The sequence below is a fragment of the Drosophila nasuta genome, chromosome 2R, assembly GCF_023558535.2.
Source record: "Drosophila nasuta strain 15112-1781.00 chromosome 2R, ASM2355853v1, whole genome shotgun sequence".
Classification (NCBI taxonomy): Eukaryota; Metazoa; Arthropoda; class Insecta; order Diptera; family Drosophilidae; genus Drosophila; species Drosophila nasuta.
The window spans coordinates 2,051,900-2,072,746 of NC_083456.1; the positions used below are offsets into that span (position 1 = coordinate 2,051,900).

Sequence of the window (20,847 nt, forward strand, 5' to 3'; positions counted from 1 at the left end):
GGTGCTCATCCAACCAGCCAGCCATCCAACCATCCAGCCATCCAACCATCCAACCAGTCAGCCACCGTGTGAGCGGCGTTGGCGTCTCTCGCTTGCAAAATGTCAAATGTCAGAATTTGACATGCGTGTGACATATCAGTGGCAGCTTTTACATTAATCAAACTCCCTTTTTCTTCGGCAGCTTGTAGAGAAAACCCTCGAACCACCGACAGACACCAAATGGCGATGACGACGACGACGACGACGATGCTACACAATTGACACATTGAATTAGGGACATGACGCCTTCTGTTCTTATCGTATATAGGACTTGTACTCATAGTTTTTTGGTACACTAACATCTCGCGGTCCAATTCCCATTCATTCACTCAACTTAAATGGTCTGCATTTCCTCATTGCTTGCAGTTTTCATTTTCAATCTATCCATTTGAGCATTATTGCTTGGCACAGTTTCACTTTTTAAATTAAATTTTACTTTAACTGAGAATATCTGCCATAGAGCAGATTGCAAGACAACTACAAAAGGAATAAACTAAATATATTGAGATACATCAAATTGCAGAAATAGTTCAGAGTGTACTAACAAGTGTACCAAAATTCAAATCTCGATTTCAGTAGATTGGAAGAGTGGTAGCTTTGAGGTAAAATAAACTTGAAGGTATTTTTATATAAGCAATTTTGATTACTCTAATGACTTAACTCTCTTTTTATTGCAAAGGCAATATATTAATACAGAATATATGTTACAATATATTGGTAATTCCATGGCGAAATTTGTCCCGTGCGAGACTTTTTACAGTGCACTGCAGTGAAAATAACATAAACTGAAACAATTTTAAAAATAAGTGAATGTTATTCTTAAAGCTCTAGATAAGCACTATATTTAGAGCTAAGATTGATTTTAGGAACTTGATCTGTTTTCCGATAAAATATATAATTTCGTTCATTTTTTGGTTTTGCGTACGAATTGGTTAATTTTTGCAATTATCACAACAGAAAACAAAACGGAAAAAAAATTCCAAAACCATTCTTAGCTCTAATTAAAGTACTTATCTAGAGCTATAAAAATAAACTTTTCTTATTTTCAAAATTGTTTCAATTTATGTTATCTTCAATGTAAAGAGTCTCGCACGGGACAAATTCCGTTTTGGAATTACCCATATTACACAGCCACCCATAATTGGCTTTGTCCTGCACATTGCGTTTTTCTTTACACTGAAAAAGTACTAAAATCAAGGTTTTTGACTTAGTATGTTATTAAGAAATTTTGGTCTAAAAATTGCATCAAGAACTTGAAAATCTCACAATTAAAAACATTTATAACATTTCAAGTACATTTGATATAACATCTCGTTAATAAGAAAAAAATTTTATATTTTATTTTTGTATACTTTTCATTTATTATTTTTATTTTAATTTGCGCATTGAGTTATTCAGTTATATGTTAAGGGGTAACATCACAGTAAGACTTGTTTTTAGAGCACTTTTTTGCGATTTTTTTTTTCAATATAAAAAAAAAAACAATATGACGGCGATATGGAAATGTCTCGCTGGAAGACCTCCGAGCCACGCCCCACAAGTGGTGCTAATTTAAACCTATCGGGTGAAGAAAAAAATATCTTCATTTAATCGGTATATCTAGAGAATGTCGAACGGATTTTTGAAAATATTGATTTTTGTGAGTTTGGAGAAAAAATTCAAAATTTCACTAAAAATTTCAGTTAATTAAAAATTCCGCAATCAATTTAAAAAATCCGTTTTGATTTGCCATTACATTGCATGTGAAGGTCCGCCCAAAAAATTGAATAAAGGTCAAAAAAAGTGTTTTTTAAATGTATTCTAGTATAGTAAAACTAGTTTTTAAACATAAAAATTGAATGTTTGAACATTTAACATCGGTGTTTATTCAATCCTCTTTTTACGAAAAATTTATTGTGAGAATTTAGGTATAATAGAAAGACTTTCTTTTGATGCGAACGCAATAAGACAATATAGGATTTTTAAGAGTAAATAACTTTAAACGACATTGCTGATGATTTAACTTGGATAATACATATTAGTCGCTTAGATGTAGTCGCACTACCATTTACCTGATGTTTTATGTATGAATATTTATTGCCCGCTATTTTAAAGTTCATCCTAAGATGAGAAGCTATTCAAATCTCGCTGTTTTAATCGCTTAATTTATTTTAAATTGCTGTCAATCTAAAGCTGATCTAAGCAACAGCTTGTTACTCATCAGCGGAGAATCATCAGCACCATCATATTTTTGCACGACATACAGAACTACTGGGCGCTTAGACCAATTTAAAGACTCGGGCTCGGGCCCGCATGCGCTGTCAGCGTTGTTGCTTGAATAGAACTACTTAATCCTAATGCCGTGAAAGCGTGGAAACGAGAATGCAAGTGAAAATGAAAATGAAAATGATTGTAGCATTTGCTCAAATGAATATGTCAAATCATTTGTCAATCGTTTAATTAGCTAAGCGAAGAATCCAAGCAATGGGAAGCAGTTGCCGCCGAGGGGCGTCATGGGCTCCCTTAATGGCCTCAGACGCTACTCTGGCGGTCGTCTCGAGGTCTGGCAATGCTGGCAGGCACACGATCCATCTTAAACTCGTCAATCGGCCTTCCATCAATTCTTCCCTCCACCGGTCCATCTGGCTGGCTTAACTGATGTCCGTCCGAGACGCCGCGACGACTTTGCGTAACGAAATGGCGCGCACAGTGGAATGCGTGACGAATTCACTTGGGGAAATTTCCAAATAAAATTGGGCGCATGCGTGAAAAGCCGCAGGAGGCAGCCGCACCACACATCGCTGTTTAATTGTGAAACTTTGGCAGAACGTTAAAGCGTTAAACAAAAGGCAACCCCAGCGCCAGCGCCAGCGCCAGCCTCTGCCCCATGACAAAATCAATAAAATAAAATCTCCACGAAAAATATAAAAACAACATGCATAATATTTCTATGGCTACTTGAGTTTTTAGCCATGCTCTGGCTAATAGACATAAATCATGGGCCGTTTTGGTTCGGTATGCGGCAACGTTCAAATGATGCTCACAAACATGTAGAACATGACGTGGGACAACCAAGCAAATCATATTCATTTTGAGCCTTAGCCTCAGTCGCATCCACAGCCACAGATCCATAAGAACATCACAGCCACATCAACATCAGCGACTTTATCTTAATCAGAGAGTCGTCGTCAGGTTGCGTTCCCCGTTCTACGGTACGAATGCCCCGCAGCTGAGTTACGACAAAATTGAAAACACTTTTAATACGCCTTGATTTATTATCATCGTCTCTTTTGGCTCTGAAGTGTGGCTGTGGTTTTTTGATTCTGGCTCAGACACTGGCTGTGACGTTAACTATGTCTCTAGCTGCGGCTCACAAGTATTATGAATCAACAGAAAATAATTGTGAAGGATTTTTCAAAAGAAAATCGCCCTGTTTTCGGTGCGCAACACGCAAAATGTTGTGCCTGTCATCGTGTAATCATTTGATGTGATCCAATGCGATGCGATCCTCTCATAAGAATTGTAAATTTTGACATATTCATTTCGAGTTGAAGAGCCAAAAGGACAACTGCGTAAGGTGTTACACGTCATGCCCGTGCCATAAGCGAGCTGTCATGACATGCATTTATGCAAGAGTTACCACCGATGATGATGACGATGATGATGATCATCATCATCATTGTCGTTTGGATCGATCGAGATCACACTGCGTCATTGGCCTTTTGATGCTAATTTGCTATGCCCAAACGGCTGCTATCAAAATATTGTTAAACATTTGTTTGCCTTGTCTCAAGCAAATATCAAAATACAAATAATTTAAGAGCGGAAATATTTAGTTTATTGCAACTGAGTCCTGTCATGGATATCTCCAGAGATCAGGTGCATCGGCATCACGAATTGCGAGTTGGCCAGCTGACTTTGCTACACTTGGAAATTATAAAACAATTCGCTTGAAATGCGCTTTGGCGGGTGCATTTAATTATAATAATTTTGAAATTCTTCTTCTCCGCGCTCTTTGCATTTAATTATCATGAAAATTGCAGGCAATTGGATAAATTTCAACCATCTCATGACCAGACCGATGCGATCCGAGCCGAGTCAGACCCAACCCCTGAATTCAAAGATCTCAACTGCCTTTTATAATGTCGCTGTTTGCTGCCTTGACTCTCCACGGGGCGCATTTTGCATCAAACTGCATGTTGGACTTCGACTTGGACTGAGACTGAGGCTGAGCCAGGGTCTGAGACAAGAAGTTATAGTTACCCATTTGGCAAATAATTTCATGCGTTTTATATTCAATTCTGACAAATTAAAACTGTGTTCAATAAAAGAAGTATGAGTAAAATCTATATTATTTCATAATTGTTGTTTAATATTAAGAGAAATAATGAATCTTGCTAATTCAAACAAAACAAGGTCAACGTAATAAAACAAATTGTAGCTTATATATAATGTCAGGCTATTTAATGGTAGAAAAGAGAATTCGTACAAACTGTAATATACTCTTATAATAATATTTAAATTACTTGTATTACGGTTAGGATAAATTATTAAACTTGCCAAGCCTGACTTTAAAGTTTTGATAGATATTCTACTTAATGTAATCGCACATTCAACAAATAATGTTATATTCCAAATCAAATAACAAAACTGTGTGACATATACAATAGAATTCATATTATACTCGTATTATTCGTTGAACTTGGCATTGAAGACAAATATAATGTTTATAATTATACATAAATAAATTAACTTCGGGGTAGAATATAAATATCAAATTAATCGCTGCTAAGCTAAGATGAATAATGAAGCAATGCTCGAAATGACCCCTTTTGGAAATGATATTTCCCAAGTGAATGCAGTAAAATAAGCGAAATTTGTGGTGCAGTGTATAATGTCAGACATTTGATCATATCAGCGCCAACACAGCAAATTCTTGTAAAAACTGATTTGTAACTTGGCACACAAAACATATGCGAAAACATATCGCATATAGCATCCGCAACAACAACTGTTTCTGTTGCAGCAGTAGCAGCAGAAGTAGTTGCAACAGTTGCAACAGTTACAGCAATCTCCTGATGCCCCTTCTTGCCACGCCTCTGAGCATGCAATAAACTTAATACGAAAAGTTTTCAATTTAACAAACGCCAAGAATGCACGCTGAGCGACGCAGTGGAAACCAAAACCAAAACCAAGTGGCCATGTTAGCCATGTTTTCTGCAACTGTGGGCCAGTAGCTGGCCATGGCAGATGAGCTACTGGTGGTCAGATGCTGTACAGGCAACCGAACACCGAATACCAAATGTATTATACTGTATGCTGTATGCTGTATGCCAAATGACCGTCCGCCCGCCTGCCCGGTTGATAAATCACAGAGGCATTTGAGCGCGTATCAATGCGAGGCGGAGAGGAGCCCTGGCGTGGCATTACTGACTGCTGACTGGTGACTGGCCTCCAGCATTGGGGCTACTGTTTTTGTGCTGTGCTGTGCTGTGCCCGGTTTAGCTAGTTGTAATTATTTCAACTCTCTAGCGCGAAATTTGAAATTCATTTCATAACTCAATGTAATGGCCTCGGCGACCGCAAAAGCGCAGCAACAAAGTGACTGATGGGCCAATAAACTAAACGATTTTATGTATTTGACTCTAGCAACGCGACAAGCCAAAGTAATGAAAAATAATTAGAAATGTGTTTAAATGCAGTGAAAGATCTCGCCTCGGCTTGACTACCACAAGCACACACATAGAGAACAACTATTCAGCGCCTACATACTTAGACGTCCGGGGTCTTAATGTTTTTGAAAACTGCATTACCTGCTAATTGCCTGTTAAGATATTGTGGCTAATGGCTAATGGCTAATGGGAAACTAGTATACGAAATATGTCCGCTGGCTAACAGTAATTGCTCAGCTTAGCATATAGAAAATATAGCTGTAATCAGCATGCCCACACATACCATAATACTCATCATGTGCACTTTTCTAGCTGTATTAATCAATTAATGGAGAATGAAAACCTGGTCATATCTTCACAGTATCGATTGATTGAAAATCTATGAAGCACTTCAAATATTCATATATGTCTTCAGATAGAGTCGTTCAATATTGATAAATTTCATAAAGAAACAAGTAAGAAGTTGGTCGACTATAACATACCCGCTACTATTTTTAAATAATAAATATATCACAATAATACATACATATATCAGTAGGCGTAATTTGCCACACAAAAGTTTTTCTACTTCTGCAATTTATATTCGATTACAACAACATTCTCAGGAATCATAAATACTACAGTTATTATGTCTGTACCAAAATGCACAACTCTATCTTCAAAATTACGCTTAATTTAATTTTAATCAATCTCGGTGGAGAGATACCCGGTAAGTAGCGTTATTCGCCGACTATTTCTAACATGTTGATCTTCTCTATATTATTAATCTGTTCTGCGAATTCTCTGCGAATTTGCATCGACATCGAATTTGCATTGACTACTACCACGACGAGAAATTTTAAAGGAAACTATATCAAGAATGGTTTTAGTGCCAAATGACATACTTATATTTTTGATATGGTTATGGAACAAGACAAAACCTATTGAGTAAAGTATACCCTTTTTCCTGAGTAATTCTAATCATTATATATTTTATTGAAATGAAAAACGACTATATTGGTTGAATGTTTGATCAGAAGTGGGAATGATTTGTCCTCTTTGTGTTTCTGATGAAAATTTTTGTCAATCACAGTAATATTGAGAAGCATTAACTAATACACACCATACTACATTCCACTCTATTTCGCTTTACTTTTTTTTTCGTTTTAATGACCAAATATATTTGTAACTCGGCACATACCATCGCCAAGACAAAACGAATTTTGCCGACAAACAGATATCAAATAGATGCCAATAATATTTTCGATAGAAAAAAGACCTCACAATAATAATGAAGCATGGCATAATACAAAATACAAACAGCAAAATCAATTAAACTACGATTTCTCTCTTGATAACAATAAGAGCAAGCGCGCAATTTAACTTGGCTATTGAATATGCAGTCCAAAGCTATGAAGCCATGTGCCGAGATTGTTGATCCCAAGCAAATCTGCGTATTCATGCTGTAGACATGAGCACAAAGGCTCAAAAAGCACCGCCACTGACACACTGTCTGTCGCCTTCGACAACTTTGGACGTCGTCTTTGTCATCGTCAACTTTGAGGTCGTTTGCCGTTTTAATGCTCCCGAGCTCCCGAGTGATCCCCAGCACTCGAGCTTCGGCCTGACAAAAGTTACATCAAACCAACTAATTGAGTGGCGAGTACAATGAGCCCTACAGTACCAGTTCCAGCTATAGCAACAGCAACAGCTCCAGATCAGAGATCTCTTCTGGGATCAACACCGCCTTTAATGTGAGCATATGACGCTTTTATAGACAGACGGCACACACACACACACGCATACTCTGAGCCCCATTGCAAAAGTATCTCTGGCTCAAATCAATTTTATCAGACACAAATAAAAGAAAATAACACATGCATTTCGATTTCGGGCGATTCCAACCTTCTCTCTCTTTCTCTCTCTCTCTCTCTCTCTCGCCTACTCTGTGTTTGTCTCCCTCGGTCTATCTTGTTTTCTCGTTCATGTGTATGTGTTTGGTTCTAAACAATTCAACCGCATATACATTGCTGGCTGTCACCTAAGCTATTAACCTGATTTTCTAGATTTTCAATCAAGTCAAAAACGAAAAAAGACAAAACACGCACACAAAAAGGAGAATGAATGCCCACAAAGCCGTCAAAAAGAGCCGCAGAGTCGCCGAGTCGCAGAGCCGTGGAGCTTCGTGCCGCCATATCTACATACAACAGCAACAGCAACAACAGTAAACAACTTACAAAGGCACATAATCCGGTATTGTATCTACGGATCGTCGTTTGTTCGTTTGGCTCGCTAACTGACTGACAGACTGGACACGCTGGCTTAGGTGGTACACACAGCCATACAGGCTGGTCGACAGACAGACAGAGAGAGACTGACTGACGGACGGAGAGACGGAGAGACGCAGGCTGACATGCGCACAGGCACTGGCATTATTATAAAGTCAAATTTTGTTTCGTTTAAATGCGATCTTTACGCTGAAAGTGTGTGTCCCTTTTTTCCCAAAAATCCGAACAAGAGAGAGCAATCCAATCCAAATCCAAATCCATTGCCGCGCCAAGTGGAATAGTGGCAGAAAGAAACCAAAAACTTAAAAATCCAGAAAACAAAAAGGCATTTTTTGATTGAAATCAATTTAAATTGTTTTCTAGAAAAGCCGCTGGGACAGACAAATTCGACAAAAGGCTAAGCGGCATCTGCGTTGTCTATATGATCGCTCACAAAGTGTATCCATTAGATACATTTGCGTGCCTGCATGTGTAGGCCGCAAGATGCACAGGTACAGATATACTCACAGGTACAACAACAACAGCAACAGAATTGAGGATCAACTCGTTCACCAGCAAATATAGTCGTCCTTCTTTTTAAATTGTTTTCAGCTATTTAGCAGATTAACACAAAAAAAAAACAAATGCCACAAAATCAATGTGAGAACATAAGTTCAATCACATTGAGACATAGAAAATAAGATTCGTGCCAAACATAAATGATCTCAGTATGTAGTTTTTAAGGCAGCATTTATAATAATACTTCGAAATCCACTAAGTATTAAAAAGCACACGCAATTAAAATATGAGTAATTTTATAGCGGAGTTTGTCTCGTGCTACACAATTCACAGTGAAAAAACATTAATAAACACAAAAATTTTAAAATAAATAAAGGTTGTTCTTCCAGCTCTGGATTAACACTATATTGGGAGCTAAGATTGATTTTAGGAACCTTTCTGTTTTTGCGATAAAATATATTCATTTTTGGAATTATCTTAAAGCAAAAAAATAATTTCAAAATCATTCTTAAAATGCTAATCAAGTGCTATGAGATTCATCTTTACTCAAAACAAGTAAGAAAGCTACTGTAAGCATTTTGAATAAAAGCAAAACAGCGCGGCATTTATTTAAAAATATACAAAAATAATATAACACTAAAATTATAAAAAGAGACATTTTTTGTCTGATCGCAAGCAAATTGGGGGGCGGAAGTGGGCGTGGCTACTCTATGGTGTGTTCTTGTTCGCAAGTGATATTTTCACCAGAGAATTATCCATATATGTATGTATGTGTGTTACTTGATGAATTTATTTATTTATCACACCTCAATAACTCTGTAGACTGTTAGATATTAAAATAATTATGATATGCCTAATGAAATCACAATAATTCATTTAAAACAAATATATAATATATTACCAATACCTTTTAAAATTTACAATTGCAATACACATTCTCAAAATAAAAACAAGTAAGAAAGCTACAGTCGAGTGTGTTACCCATTTTGAATAAAAGCAAAATAATGTGGTATTATTTTCAAAATATACCGAAAATACTAAAAATACTAAAAGTATACCAAATGGTATATTTAGTATATCGATATAATACCGCATTCAAAATATACTATGGTATAATACGGTACAATATACCAGATTATCAACCAATGCAACTAAGACCCCTAGTAAGTAGGCGTTTTTGCCCATACAATTTTTATCTGATCGCAAATTTTAGGAATCATAATTACTATAGTTATTATTGTATATACCAAAATTCGCAGCTCTAGCTCTTTAAAATTAGGTTTGTTAATCGATTTTTTTGATTTGCGGGGGCGGAAGTGAGCGTGGCAAAAATTTGAAACAAACTTGATCTGCGTGCAAATATAACAAATACTGTCGAAAAAAATTATAACTCTATCTCTTATAGTCTCTGAGATCCAGTGTTTCATACGGACAGACGGACAGACATACAGACACACAGACGGACAGACGGACATGGCTAGTTGTCTCGGCTGTTGATGCTGATCAAGAATATATTTACTTTATAGGGTCGGAGATGCCTCCTTCTACCTGTTACATACATTTCCTGCCGGCACCCTTCTACCCTTTGGGTAGCGGGTATAATAAATGTAATATTAGAAATATTTTTGTATGTGCTGTTACATCAATTGAATATGTCATAAAAACTGTAGTGCATAATATTAATTAAAAAAGACTGGAGTAGAGATTAAATTAGATACGATGTAATGCTTTAATCTCTCGTAAAGCAGACAAAACACAACAAAGAGTAATAAGAATGCTTATGAGTTTTGACCGTATCAGATGGCTTTTGGTTGTCTCTTGATGGCCATAACTCAAACGATTTGTATCTGTTTTGAGAAGTGCTGTGGCTATTAGAATGCCAATTCCAAAAGCTTTCAGTGGAAGCAGTTCATAAAACTCACATAAATGTCACCATGACTCAGATCAAATGGGATGGGAAGAGATGATAACACTCAGAGTAACACACCCTTGAACAGACACTCGTGGGGCACCAACTTTCCGGCCGCGAATGGCGGAAATTCAACTTAAATGGCAATTAAAACTATTACTATTCAGAATTTGGGCTTCCGAGCTATCTTTACGAACGGAAACAAGGCGTAATGGGGCATGTAAGACATCAAAAGTAAACTAAAACGTAAAGCAAATGAACTTTCAACCTGCACGCTGGAAGAAGGCAGCTGGACAGGTGCAGGGATTGGGATCCAGTTCACCGAGCCGCCGAGTCGACCCAAGCCATAAACTGACAACTTTTTGGACAAGTGTCAGCAAGTGTGATTTATGCGCACGCTTACCAAGAACTCGAGCAATCGTCGACGCATGCGCAGCGACCTGCAGGGCAATGTGCGTCGGACATTTGACTTCGGACATTGGACATGACACATGGAACAACTTCCAACTTTCAACGTCCGACATGGTACTAATCGCTTTAATCTCTCAAGTGCGCCTAAAACATGCGACGATGTCCGAGTCAAAGACATAGCAACGTTTCCGTCACATTTGTACATTTTCTTTGACATTGCGCAATTCTTAAACAGCTTAGACACATGTGCATCAATTGTAAAAGGCGCCGGAGGACTAAGGGTCATCGGCATTCGCAGCATAAGAGCTACAAACAGCAGGTTATCGCCATAACATTGCCAATGTCGTTGCTTCAATGGTGAGCGGCGATATCGAAATGAATTTCAAGGCGCAGGCACAGCTGCTGCAATCGAAACATAACAATAAGTAGGCATACATGCTAAGTATATATATAAATATATATATGTATATAATTGTATGTGGTATTTACCATTTACCAAAATGCACTCAACATGCAGTTAACGCAGACAAAGGCGAGTCTAGCACTGTGGGGCGAACAGGAGGAACCCATAACTTATCTCTGTGGCTATGCGTAAAATATTAATGATTCAATGGAGTTGAGGCAAAAGGCAAAGGCAGAGTGATCATAGCAACACTTAAAACCAAAGCACAGAATTACGTATTAAAATTCAGAACAGCTAAGGAAAAACTGACGCGACCCTGTTGAAAACTCAACGGCAACAAGTGGCAAGAGTTATGGATGGATCGATGGATGGCCGGGAAAACAACAGCAACGAGAATGTGTGCGTGTGATTTCACTTACTGATTTAGATGCAAATCAAATCAAGAGCGACCGAGACTAAGATCGAGACCCGGAAAAATGCCGAAACAATTGGTGATACAAGACCCAGAGACGCTCGCGGCTCGCGTCTCTCAGCTCGAAGTTGGAACTCGAGAACACTGACGATAAGCGAACTATGAATGTGGCATTCAATCGCTTATGGATTTCAAATTTAAATTTAAGACCTTACACATTGAGTATTTTAATGTGGTCACAAACGAAATTCAAATTGGCCGACCAAGCGATCACTCGACCAGTCGACTAGTCGACCACATTGAACGACGTGCTGTGCCTCAAGATGGAATCCAAGTGGGATCTGGAATTGAAGTTGGATCGAATCAGACCGTAGCTGACCTCAACGACGACCCCTTTTGTGTGGTATCACAGACAGACCAAACAGTTGGAGACAGACACTCAGATACGCATCTGAATTGTGTATAAGACTATCAACGAACACATTTATTTCATGTTTATGTTGATATTTTCAAATTTGATAAAACTAAAAAAAAGCGAAGAAAAAAGCGAACAACAATTTTTCGTTTCGTTTTGTATTTATGTTAATGTGGCGGGCTTGCGAGCGGGTTGGGGTCCAAAGCCCTGAGGTCTCGCTCCTCGGTGCATCATTGTCGGTCATCAGTGATCCAATTACCATCAGCATAGCAGTTAGTAGGCACTGTTGTACAAGATGTTTAAATAGTACTTATGCATTTTATTGACGTATTTGAGTCGCATTTGATCTTTGCATGGGGCTGGCGTGGCGCTTTCGAGTTTTAGATGCTTAGCTTAAATCATGATAACAGTCTGATTACGAGAGCTTCTGGCATACCATGATAAGTGGACGGTCAGCAGGTGATAAAGAATGAATAAGGAATAGCTTTGCAGTTGGCAATCTAAAAATCAATTCAGATGAGCGCATAGAAAGTTATTATTCTTTCTATTTTATTGTTTATCATTTATTGTTGAGGCATCTTGGCAGATTAATAGATTGGTAAAACACACTAAGAATATACGCAGTGAGACGATCTTTGCTGATAAAACTAAGTTATGCAAATACCTTATAGACAGCTCTCTCAAAAAAAGTAGATGATCTTTGCTTAAATATAGAAAACTTTCAACACTCAACAAACAATACTAAAATTTTTTTAATTTATAGCAATTTATATATATACAAATTTTTGTCTCTATCCAACTCACTGACTGAACTAACAACACACACAGTTTGCATAATTTCTACTCTCCTGCTTTAAATATTAATTTACCAAGCTCTTATATGGTTAATAAAAGAAACCGTTGATAAACCCTTCAAACACTCAGTATTTGAGAATTTCTGCATTGAACAAAAAAAATATAAAAAGAACTTAAACAAAATTTATTTACGAAAATTATAAGACTGCTCGCGACCGTGACTCAACTGGAACTTTTAAGACAACTTAATGATTAGTTTTACAACCACTGAAACGGATTGATCCAAAAAGAATAATCTGCTGGTGGACAGCGATATGAGGAAACTTATTTAAATCGAAAGCTCATATGCAAATGAATACGAATATGCATAAATATTATTTAAGTTGATATTTTGCTCATAATTAAAAAAGAAACCAAATGGAAAAAGGAGTGGAGAGGCAAAAATATAGGAAGGGAACAAAAAAATACCGCGGCACTATTCAAATTAAAAATACAACGTAAATGTGGCGCACAGCAGGACGTGAGTATTCAAGAGAGGCAGTAAGCACACGCGAGAAAAAGAGTGAGAGAGACAATATGGAGAGAAAAAGAGAAGGCTTCAATCTTAAGGCTAAATTCTTGATTTCAATTCCTGGCGATCCCAGCCAGACGACCCGCCGACCACCCGACCAACCGATTCCCAATTGTTGTTGTATTGTGAGGATGAGGATGGGGATGAGGATGGGGCCGATACTTAGACCCATTCCGAGACCGAAACCAAGACCGAGACTGAGACCGAAACCGAGGCCGAGGCTGTGGCCATATGATAATTTAAGGCTGTATAAATTCATGCTGTTGCTCCATTGCCATTTATACAAAACGGGCCAAGAGGCCCATCGATCGAGAGGGGATTGCATTGCGTGTTGGTCTTGTGAGTGACTGCTGCCCGCTGAGGCCGCCAACTGTGTCGTGTATCCTCCTTTGATGTGGAGGACCCATGGTGGGGTCTCTTGCTTTCCTCCGCAGTTCGCCTTGCGCTTTGATGCGATAAAAAATTAAGGCGATAATGGAATTGAAGCAAATGAGCTGGCCAACATTTGTAAGGCTGGCCATTGGCCGATGCCCGATGCCCGATGCCCGATGGCCGATGGCCATTGGCACTACGGAAACTATGCAGCTGTGCGACAAGCAAAAATTGGACAAGCAACACGCAATTTATGTCAATGTGCGCTCCCAGCTCCAGCCCACACGGAAAATTTGCAGTAATTAATAAAGCGAATACGATGTAGGCAAAGCGTAAGTAAAAAAACACCAACAACAAAATGGATAAAATGGAAGAGAAAACTCTCGACATGTCGCTGCATGTTCAATTTACAAGCCACCTACGATGCGGTGACAAACACCCGGCCATAAAAGTTATAGAAAAATCAAATCGTATATTATGCCAGAGTCGCAACTGAAACTCCAGCTCCAGCTCCAACTTAAACTACAAAAAAAAAAAACGAAGAGAAAAATAAACAACGGCAACAAGAACGGCGGAATAATGTTGCCTCAGCTAACAACTTCATTTCGTGCGACACTCATAAGGCATAAATTTGCTAGACTTAAGCCTAATTTATGCAGCGTTACGGGCCGCTTTCGGGCAAAGGGTCGCCAATGTGGCCAATGGGACGCAGCAACAAGTACGAGGAGTATTTTGTCGCCTCGACAACGACGACGACGACGAACTCGAACTCGAACTCGAAGTCGACGTCGACTGCATCTGCATTCACAATTAAACAATTTCCACTAAATCTCGTTACTTCCTTAGCAATTTGTTACGCGCGCCAGCAAAGTTATGTGACGCTGAGCCATAAATTCATGCACCAACCAAACCCAAGCTTCGGTCAGCCGGTCAGCTCCGTCAGCCGGTTGGTCGGCTGCTTGGTTCCTTGGTTGTCCGCCTGTCTCTCTGTATGTCTGTCTGTCGGTCTGGCAAGACGGTAGGCAGCAGTAGTCCAGTAGTAGTAGTAGTGTTTGTTGTTGTGCAATATTCGCATGCGGCACTTAAATCGTCGAATTTATGTAGCCAACCAGTGGCTGGAATCGCGCCTGCACTGCCATCGAGCTGCTGCATCCCAGACAACTCTCAAATTTGACTGCGAATCTCTGCCTCTGACTGCGCTCAAAACTCGACAGAAGGTGTGCACCGCAAGCACGTATAAACTGCGATTAGGCTACATTCGGCCAGAGCCAAGGCCAACGCTCGCATCGAGACTGAGTCTGTCTCAGACTTTGGTGCTTCCTCCGAGTCCCACTCTGACACTAGCATTAACACTAACACTGCCTCTGACACTGACCCAATGCCCGAGGCCACGATTTAAGCTGACTATGCCACTTTTTTCCTAACGCCTACAAATGGCCATGACTGCCATAGTTATGATCAAGAGAGTCACCTTCGATTTAAAAATTCCAGTGTTATACTTCCACTTACTATATACTACTGATCAAATCTGATTTGTGCATCTACTCAAAGACTCAACACACTGTGAACGATAAGAGTTATTTAACAAGAATTGACATTCTAAACGAATCATAGAATGGATACTGTCGCAAATGCTATTAATAAATGGTAAAACCAATTTTGACATAGGTTTTTATGAGTGATCATATACAAGGAGATAGGCAATTTATTTCAATTTCCCAGCAGAGTTCAATAAATTTTCCTTACCTATCATTAAAATTTTTATCGGCGAATTGCAAAATGTGTCAATTTACCTTTACATTATTCTAATTTTATTCATAATACATAAATAGATATTAGTCTATGGTGAAAAAAGAACAAAATTAAATGAAAGAATATGATATCATTGAATTGGAAATGGTCGATATTTCAGATATTCGTTGGTTACCAAAACAAATTCATGATGTAATTTTACATTATTTGCCAAACATGAATTTAAAGTTCACAATTGCCTTAGTAATATGCGTAATGATGACTCTTATTAAATATAAAATATTAAAATCATTTATTAAAAAAATAATTTAAGTATTTTTAAAAATATACCTCATTTAAATTTATTCAATCAAAATCTGGATATTTTTTCGACAACATTTTCAAAAGAAAATGAGCTGAAGTCTTACTAAAATAAAAAAAATTGTTATCGAAAATTTAAAGCACTGTTGTAGTCGAGGCGAGCGCAATGTGCGGCAGTGCATAAAAATATTTTGAAAATGCGCCGGCATAGAAACCCTCCTACTCACTATCCCCCACCACCGAGACCAAAACCGATCCCGATACCGATACCAACACCGACAACCCATGCAACTGCTATAAAATCAAATGCAATCAAAGCACCTTTAACGTATCTTTTGTGAGGTGACCGCAGACGCAGTAGCAAAAAAGGTTAAAGCAAGAATGGACGGTTCAAGGGGGAGGTTTTTAGATTGGGGAAAATCTTGCGAAAAATAATTTTAATTTATCACTTCCGTCGGCCATTGTGTCGTCGTTCATTGCGCCTAGACCCAACCCAACCCAACTCGGCTCCCCGGCCACGCTTCAGCCTTAGGCCTCTTGGCCTGAGGCCGAGCTAAAGTTATTGCAATCTCTTTGCATTTTCTATATGCATGCATGCATGCTACCATTACCATTACTAATACGACTAGCATTGGTATTACTGTTACTCTTACTATTACCATTTTACTATTACTATTACCATTACCATCACCATCACCATCGCCATTAGCAGCGGCATTGCCGCCACCATTGCTGCACACTGGGCGCGGTTTGTTTTTTAGTTTTGTTTTGTTTTCGACTTTTCTTTAGCTTTGTTTGCATCCATATGCAAATGCAATTTTCGCATTTTGCAGCCACCAAACTAACGGTGTGCGCGCTCTTTTGAGTTATGTGAGTGGGGGAGCAGCTCGAAGTGGGAAACGGAGCGGGGAATGATTGGGATCGGGTTCGGGCCAATGAGCCTTCGCCACGCAACAATGGGCAGACCGAGCTTTTGAGCTGGCTCCGATGTTGACCCTATTTTTTGGGGTAGTTGAGCCCTGTAAATGGCGTAACATTTTTTGCATGTCTTGCCGTCAACGGCAACGGCAACAGCAACAGCAATAGCAACGGCAACGGACCATTCAGGTGCCCTTAGCGTTGTCGTCATGTTGCCAGCCAAGACACGAGACATTTGCTGCATTCTACTTTGTCTGCCTTGCGTTGCATTACATTGCAGTAAGCCCATTGCAACTAGCAAGTTAATTTAGAAGGTTGTCCCACACCGCAAAAACAGAAACGGAAAATGGAGAAGAAAAAACCCAGCTGCCAGCCTTACGAGTATTCTTGTGTTTTTTGTTGTTGTCGGCCTCTGTCGCAATTAATCATCGGGACTGGTAAGCATTCGTGTAAGCGCGCTTATCGCCAAAACACATCTCAAGTAGTTAATTTTCAAATAGCTTCAGTAACAGGCTGCATTTTAGCGTTTTAGCGCTTTCCCGTTTCTTCGTTTCCCCAATTTTACCCACTTTGCTCTTTTTTTTGCTGACATTCTTCACAACCTTGTCAACGCTTTTGATGGACAACTCGAGTTTTATGGAAGTTCTATATTTAAGTATTTCATTATACAGTTTTTAAAATAAGCGCAGTGGCAAAAACAAATACTCAATATTTGCATTGTATTGTAGGTAATTAACAGATCACACGCAGCAGCGCCATCAAGTGACGGGTAGTAGTACTATGCAACAGAACTAGGCAAGCTAGACTTGGTCTCAGTCTTACTCTCGGTATCATTATCAGCCACAGGCTGCATACAGTGAGCAACAGCAACGAGAGTCGAGAGTACTCTCAGCAATAACATGCTCCCACTCGGCATTTGTTTCGATTTCGCCTTGGTGGTTGCTCTCTCTCTGGCATTCCATCTCGCTCTCTCTCGCTCGCGTTTAGCAACTGACAAACGTATGGCCTCTCACTTCAAATATGGCGACCGTTTTGATTGGCTGACTGCGAACGCGGGGCGTGCCTGCTCTTTTGGTGGTCATGCATGGGACTTGGCGTGTCGGCGAATAAGCTTTGAATTGCAAATTAAAACTTGAGCAAAAGCAACAAGTGCGCTTAATATAGCAAAGGGATTTTTCGAAAATGAAATCGAATCCAAATATCTCAAATCTCGTCGACTGCCATTGAATAACTTTGAATTGCCATCTGCGTTCAATCAAATTGACCCCAACGACATGCCTACAGGCATCAGTCAGTCAGTACAGTACAGTCAAGCAGATCATACAAACACACAAACTTATATAAAGTAAACTTGAGTAGGCAACAAAACGCAATGTGATATTGCAATTTAGCTGTCAGTTAGTTGCTCTCTGGGCCAATTAACTAGCATGTTCCCGTTGCTGTTGCAATTTAGTTGCCCCCAAGACTCGACCGATGATTTTGCGGTTTTCTCAATGTCCAATACCCATGCCCCCTTCACACTGCATCATACAATACAATACACCGCACTCCACGCTCTCTCCCCCAGCATTCTGAAAAATTGTGTGTTGTGCGTTCGAGTGTGTGTAAACAGCAATTATCTGATAAATGCCCCGGCGCTGAAAAATTGATAAATTGCGCATATAAACGTTACGCTATAATTATGCCATGTTACGTGCAAGTGAAAATTGAAATGGAATTTGGCCGATACTAAAAATTCGCTTGCTATCCTTCGAAGCGAATTGTACACGATTAGAGAACACGCATACTGTCGTACTTCATCTATTACGGGCATATTCATAACAGTTGAAATAAAGGTTGATATGAATATAGTAAGTTTAAAGTTATAAGGAGGAAATATAAATATTATATTTATGAAAAAAAGTAGCAACAAAAAAATATTAACTCAATATAATTAATCAAAGATGAAATAATCCAAACATTTTAGTTCTATCATTGATGATAACTGTCACACACCTTGCGGCTTACCTTACACAAATAATGATTTAAAGAAAACATTATTTTATATATGTATAATATATATAGAATTTTAGGAACGTTATCGTTAACAGCTTGATTTGAAAAACTACGAAGGTAGAGAGAGCTACAGTAAGATCCACATCGAGCTGTTTATAGTAGGTTAGATATTGGCCGACTTAAAGTTTTTCCGGACTTTATAATACTATAAGAACCTGCTAATAAAGACACAATTAGTTGATTTGGTTTTCAATCAAGAATTAATATACCAATTCTACTATTTATACTTAATTGTGTTCATTTTTTATACCCGCTTCCCATAGGATAAAACCGTTTTACATGTTTGTTTCTTCAACAAAAATATGTAACATGGCAGTCATTTCCGATCCCATAAAGTATATATATTCTTGATCAGCATCAACACCCGAAACGATATACATAGCTATGCCCAACTGTCAGTATGTCCGTCTGTCCGTATGAACACCTAGATCTCGGAAACTATACAAGATCGATCTATAATTTTTTTCGACAACACTTGTCGTTGCTGCACGTAGATAGAATTTGCTTTAGATCTGTGCTACACGAACTTCTGCACCTGTAATCGAAAAAAATGGTATCGAGTAAGCGTAAGATTTTTGCTACATATACAATTTGGTTGCGATTAGATAGAAATTATAGAAGTTACTCTAGAAATAATTGTATATGGCTAAAAAGTCTTCAGCTTTCGGGTCTTAGTTGTTGACAAACTGTTATATTTTATACTCTATGTTATGTTTTGAATACACCAGAGTATTTATATATCAAATATAGCCTTCGATATATTTAAAAATGTTATTCTATAAAATTTGTTTTTGTATATAAAAAGAATAATGCCACATATTTGCTTTTTAATTGCAAATGACTAGCGGGTATCGCTCAGTCAAGCACACTGAACTGGAGCTTTCTCACTTGTTTTGTATATTAATGTGTGGTATATTTTAGCAATTAAGTTTTTATAATGGTAGTTTCAAAAGTATTTTCAATCTCATTAAATTGTCAAAAAACGATGGTAGAAATTTCAAGCCTAATTTTTGAATAATATAAGTATATAGTAAATTATGGAAATTGATGCGGATTTTTGTTATTATTTATCACCTATGAAATTAAAAAATAAATGCATTTAATTCAAATTGATGACTTATTGTCAATAAAAGTGTACTTCAAGTGAAAGCTAGTGAATTTAAATAAATTGACTGACATGTCATTAATATAATCATGTATTTGTTTAGTCTATACCACCAAACTTAAATCGTTTCTTTCTCCAGCAACTTGATCGCATTAGAATACATATGGCACTTTAACAATCCATCAGTTAACAACAAATCTATCATTGTTGTTTCATACCCTGGACTCTGGGACTTGAGATCTTCGAAATGTGTGAGTTAAGAATGGAGTGTTGGCTAATTTGTTCATTTTTGTTTATGTTTGCAGAAGAGACGCAACTGGAACCAAAGAATCAATCTGTGTGAGATGCGTACAGAAACTACAATGTCGACTTCGCCGCTGAAGACGAGAAGATGGAGATGAAGTCGATGGCTATGACGATGTCGATGTCGATGTCGATGATGACGGCAACAAGGCAGGCAAGGCAACGCAGTGCAGAGCGACTGCGACTGATTTGTTTATTTATATAATTTCAGTCAAGCTCAATTAGAAACGCATACACACCACAATCTCAATCTCAATCACAATCACATGCATGCGCGTACGCATACAACTGATTTTGGTGTAAATATCTTTTTTGTTGTGGCTTTTGGTCTCGTGGCGTTGTTTGGCTTTGGCGCTTTTCACTTTATTGATTTAAAAAAATGAAAAATTTATGTCTAAACAAAATTGCGCCATGCAGCCAAAAGCCATTGCCAGTCCCTCTAGGAGCATATACATACAATACATACATACTCGTATGGATTGGGAGTGGGATGCAGACCCTTAGCTGGCGCTGTGGTCATTGGCGCCACCACTTAAAAACAACATGAGCAAGAGGCATGCAACATGAAGCAAGAAGCAAGACGCTTGGCGGACTTTTCGAATGTAAATAAATAAACAACGAGGCATGGTGAACAAATTGGGCCAACAATTTCTAGCTATAGCTCTCGATTG

General features: G+C 38.4%; 1 long non-coding RNA gene across 1 annotated transcript; it reads left to right on the plus strand.

Annotated features, from left to right (window-relative positions):
* The first annotated feature begins 6,262 nt into the window (after positions 1–6,262).
* LOC132786729 (uncharacterized) lies at positions 6,263–20,833 on the plus strand. The gene is made up of 3 exons (XR_009632475.1): positions 6,263–6,399; positions 20,013–20,122; positions 20,179–20,833. It is a non-coding gene; the product is annotated as an uncharacterized LOC132786729 (long non-coding RNA).
* Positions 20,834–20,847: the final 14 nt, after the last annotated feature.